Here is a 6,142-nt window from a genome sequence, read left to right as displayed (position 1 = left end):
TCTATGTTTCGAAATTGAACCATTTATGGTAAGAGTATGTATATAGAAGTTCCAAAAATTTGTGAAGTGTGGTTGTCAATCATCCATAGAATTGGTGAATGTTAGACGTGTGTAAAGTGTTCCCTTAAACCAGCCGGTTTAATGACGGTCGTAAGCCCCGTAAAAGCCCAAACTTCATATTCTTCTTAATCGACTTTGAGATGTAAAAAAAAGTATATGAAAAATAACTCCTTTAACAAGTATTTGGACTCACTAAAATGTTATAGTTATTAACATTAACATTGTGTAATTATTATTGTTTTCGTATATTTTATTGTGTAAAAGTTTGTAAGTTTATATGTATGTAAAAATAAATAAAGATATAAGAAATGACAAAACAAAATCTGATTGACGTTACTGCAGAGCCTCAGGTAGAATAATAGTCACGCGTTCACCCAACTCCACTTCTCACGTTTTTTAAAGACTTCCACATTCTCCTTTCTTGGCTGTGCCCTCAAGGTAGGCTTTCCCTTGGACATATTATAATATGTATTGATATTTTACGATACAAGTATGCGATATCTTGAAAAATATTTGTGTAAATGTGTGTGTGACTACATAAATACATGCAACGAAAAGTCCATATGACAAAAAAAGAGTTTAGGCAAACCGATTTTCACCTCCTACATCCTATATTCATCTAACCAGTTAAAAAATAACATTTTTAAAATTGGTTTTACTTGGTGAATACCACTAACTAATTAAACATCACGCCGCTTCTCCGCAGGGGTAGGCAGAGAGAATAGAATGCCACACCACTCTGTCTTTGCAAACTTTCTTCGCCTATTCCACTTTCATGCATCTTTTCATACGTACCCGCCAAATATTTCGAATCCTAACCTGACCGCTTTTAAGTATTTGACGTACATGATCGTGCTAAGTTTTTCCCGGTCTTCCTCCGTTATTTTTTCCTACTACATTCGCGTCATAAATACCACTATTTCTTTAAATCTATTACATGTTTCAATGCATTCTCCATCATTTTCAAATACCGTACGCTTCGAAACACGTTGTTGGTTGTGAGCTCTGGGATGACTAGACTTCCATCTTCTTTCGAGTATAAAAATAAAATAAAAATGAGAAATATTTCATCTCAAGTTGAGACACCTACAACTTTTGTTGAACAGGTAGGAAAACAACTTGAAATTAACGGTCGACATTAATGCCATCTGTGTCACGGCGGGGAAAGTACACAATTTTTATTCAACCTACTCAACTTAACTGTCGAGAATAAGTTACATACCGCAAAATGGCAGTTGTCCACATGGTCAAATTTATAAGAAAAAAAGCTCTCGAAATTATGTCACTAAATTGTAATAATTTTAAAATATACGAGTATGTAAAAGTACTTTCATCCGTTTTCATTATCTTGACCTTTACTGATATATTTTTTTAAATTACCTTACTTAAATATTTATATGTTTTATTTATAGATTTGGTGATCAATTTGTAGAATTCCTTTTTATTCGTATACATATTAAATATTGAAATCAGATCACTGATGTTTAGAGCCTTCTTAATTGTATTTTATTATTAAAAACACAAAAAATAGTTTGAAAATGCTTTAACAAGGCGAAACAATTAACATAAATGTTATTTTTATGTGTTTTTAATAATAATTAAATACAATCAAGTTGACTCTAAAATCATTGTTTGATTTTAATATTAACATATAATTTATTATGTTTTATGATATAAAACATTTTTTCTTCAATCGAAAATAAGAAGAAAAAATCCTTGCAAATATACTTATAAGTAAGTGTTTTATTTTCTGCATTTTTACTTGTTTTATGATGTTTTATTTTAACAGATTTATTAACCACATTTAAAAATTCTATTGTTTTGCAAAGAGCACCCAAGCCAACTGATTTTTGTTTTTATTTTAAGAGATTTTTTAAAAAAGACATGTATTTTAATTATTTTCATATACAATTACAACAACAAGAATATGAAGAAAACTTTTTGCAACCTAGTGTTATTAATTAAAAAAAATCTTTTAAATATTTCAAGTTTCTTTATATTAATACATTTCATAACATAAAATATAACAATTTATAAAATATGTCTTTTTGGTTCGTTAATAAATATCAATAAAATAATAAATAAAATATTTTAACTTTTTTCTGTAATGTAATTTTTGCCTAATATCATAAACAGCTTTGTTTGGAATTATGCCCTTCATATGTACACATGAATTTAAAATACCGTTTTTGCTCTAACCGCCTTTAAATGTCACTAATAATTTAATTACAATGATTAATGAAAACACTTGTTTTATACCACTTGAGTTTTATTAAAGACTACATGTTTCAGAAGTTAAACTTCCATCATTCAGGTCTGTATAATAACATATAGTTATTATAGTTATTATACAGACCTGAATGATGGAAGTTTAACTTCTGAAACATGTAGTCTATAATAAAACTCAAGTGGTAAAAAACAAGTGTTTTCTTTAATCATTGTAACATGTCTTACCACAAAGTTAATGCCGAAACAATAAATAAAATATTTTGATCAATTTTGATTAATATTTTTTTTTCATACTTACCTATTACTTGGTCTATTTATTTTTTAACAATTGATAATATCATCAGGTATTTCACATACCGCTTCTTTTTCTTCTTCTAACCTTTCATTGCACTGTATCGCATTGACTCCTATAAATAAAATTAAAATTAAAAACATTCCTACAACATTGAGAATTACTCCATGCAAGTAACAGTACAAAATCACTTTTTCATAATTAAACTTATATATTAATCACATGCGTTATTAGTCTCTCCAAAGACAAACATGCACTGAGGGTGAATGCCAAAAGGATATTATTGGAGCTCTCGGCAATATCTACGGTTGATTTTATTCTTCGAAAATTATGTTGCAGATGTGTTTTTAATAATATCTTTACTAGCTACATATATTGCAAATTACTCTTCGTTTTACCCAAAGCCTAATTGAGTTGTAATTGGCTCGAATAGTCGAAGTAAAAGTAGATTGTAATAAATAATGTGGTTTGGTAAGATCGAATCCAAACATTCCTTCAAAGAAATGCCCCTAACTTTCATTATAAGTATCTAAATTTTAATTATTGCTGTGCGGACAACATGTACGTATGTACAAACGTATGCTAATAATATGAATCATAAGTCATTTGTGTATAAAATACATAGTTGTATGAATGGCACCCTGAACGTCGAACATACGTAATGTTTTTTAATTTTATTTTTTAAAATAAGGTGGCTAGCACAAGTAAAAAATAATCTGTTATTTAATGATTTGACTTCAACTTAGAATAAAATGTACTTATTGATGAGAACATTTGTAGTTTTAATAACGATTCGTGTTTAACTAACCATAATGCCGCTTTTCCGCAGGGATAGGCAGAGAGAATATAACACCACAACAATCTGTCATTGTAAACATTCTTCGCCTGTTCCACATTCATATATCTTCTCACATATATTTTTTTTTAAATTAGACACTTGTAATAAACCACTTAATGAGTTTTACTTTTATACACGAATTGTATCGAAAACTTACAGATATTTTCATCTACAGGTGAGTTTTAATTTTAACCTGTAAATGAAAACATCTGTAAGTTTTCGAAATTAGTCGTGTATAAAAATAAAACTCATTAAGTGGTTTATTACAAGTGTTTAATTAAAAAATAATAATCAACATATCATTCCACAAAGTTAATACCGAATCAATAAATAAAAAAAACTAACTAACCATCACGCCGCTTCTCCGCAGGGGTAGGCAGAGAGAATAGAATGCCACACCACTCTGTCTTTGCAAACATTCTTCGCCTCTTCCACGTTCATGCATCTCCTCATACATACCCGCCAATTGTAAATAATATCTTCTTATACATACTCACCGATCATTTGACATACGAGATGTGTGTCAAATACTTGTACTTGATCATCCTCGGTCTTTCTCTGCTCCTATTTCCAATGACGTTCGCCTCATCAATTTGTTTTACCATTCTTTCCTCACTCATTTGTTCCATACGTCCAAATCACCTCAACACACCTGTCTTAATTTTATCCATAATGCTTATCTCAGCCTTAAATACTGTTCATGCATTAAGTCAACTTCAATCCTTCTTTTGTCAGCTCGATGCTTCACTTCTATACAATAGGCATGGTACCAGCAATCCATTATGTACTGCCAATACAATACTACTGACATTAGTATTAGTAATTATTACATCAAACACTGGATTATTCATCAATATATGACAATATTATTGGTGTCTCAACTTGATATAAAACATCTTTCATTATTTTTATATCAAAGAATATGGAAGTCTGACCATCCCAGGGCTTACCACCTAGCATTTGGTTTAAGCGATAACATCATGGACTTATTTATCGTTCACCATTCTGCTAGTAATTGAACATCCATATTGATTAAACTCAGACATCGAAAAAAAATGAAAGATGTTGAGATCAAGCCAAGATACCCATAAAATAAATACAAGATAATAAAAGGATAACAAACATCGTGGCTTGGCAGCATTCGAGACTGGACCGGGATGAGAGGAATGGAGAAGGAGTGGAGAAGTCGCGCAGGACCGCGAAGCCTTTGCTACAGTGATCGCCAACGTTGGGGGGACCTATCAAGGCACACAAAGAAGAAGAATAATCAAAGAGTCCATGACAATAAAACAAAACCATAACCCGATAAAATAAATGAAAGTTTTACTGACTTCACATTGGGTCCGAGTCCCATTTTGCACATGGCCAGCGATTCATATCCTTGGCTTCGCTCTTCCAAATCCAGCATTCCTTTAAGGTGGTCCAGCCAGGACATCTGTCGACGTCTTCTGCTCCTGCTCTTACCATAGCCAGATTGCGTAACTCCTTAGTTGCATCTTCCAACTTGAAGCCTCGCTACGTAAACGGTATAACTCCACTTCAAACTAGCGATGGTTTGTGAGACATCTGAAAACTTGGCCTTTGCATTTAAGACATTTCAAAGACTCTCTTCGTACCAGCCATCCAAGTTTTCCCCCCAAATGCCAGTATCGGAAGTATGGAGTATGCCTCAATTGAATACGTGTGTTCAGAGATCTTGAGATATCTAGATTGTCATAGTATTAGAATTTGGAGATAAATCTGACTTCGTCAATCAATTTTTAAAAGGTCGCCGATTAATGCGAGTTTGATTTTTATCAATGATCATATATGTAGTGTGGTTGTCAATCATGGGTTAATGGAGAATGTTACACATGTGTAAAGTGATCACCTAACCAGGCTATGACAGGATAAAAGGCCAGGCTAAAGGTTCCATAGGTTCCACAGGTCTGAAGGTAACCAGACCTTCATATACTTCAGCATCAATGTTAAGAAGTAAAAATTTAAAATGATTTCAGTATAGTATGCACTGACTTGTAGTAGTGGATTTTTTAAATTTAAAATGTCTTTGGTAATAGTAATCAGTGTAAACAGTAGTGAACGTACAATATTAGTACATAATTAAAAATGAAAATGGTATTTTCTGGCGTTTCTCATGTGTGTGATTATAATCCGGGATTCGGATCTCACATACTAATATAAGAGTTTCTGCTTAATAAAAAGCTTCTTTACATCTCACCAATAGATGTCTCTAGTGAAGTTTTAGTGATTCATGAACAAGGTTTCTAAATTGATTCATATATATAGAACTTCCAAGAATTTGAGTAGTGTGGTTGTCAATAATGGGTAGAATTGGTGAATGTTACACGTGTGTAAAGTGATCACTCAAACCAGCCTATGACGGTCGTAAGCCCCGTAAATGCCCAGACTTCCATATTCTTCTTCATCTTTGATGAGATGTCAAAAAATAACGTACAATATACCCAGGGAATGACACTAGTGAAAACAAGAGTTATGGCGTGACAAGTTCCCCTTAGAGTAATTAAAAATCAAAAGTTGTCTCAATAACACGCTATTCTATTATAATACCACCACCATCTTATTCAATTTCAATGGTGCTTATTCCACTACGCGTGTTATTATATTAAAAAGGTGTTTTAAAAATAATTTTACTAATGATCATTAGTAATGAATAGTTGTATTTACCAAGAATTTTTTTAATTTAAAATAGATATACGAATATT

This window comes from Brachycentrus maculatus, unplaced genomic scaffold, assembly GCF_059751285.1.
Source record: "Brachycentrus maculatus isolate JH-2025_06_01 unplaced genomic scaffold, ASM5975128v1 h1tg000144l, whole genome shotgun sequence".
Taxonomy (NCBI): Eukaryota; Metazoa; Arthropoda; class Insecta; order Trichoptera; family Brachycentridae; genus Brachycentrus; species Brachycentrus maculatus.
This window is presented reverse-complemented; position numbering follows the sequence as displayed.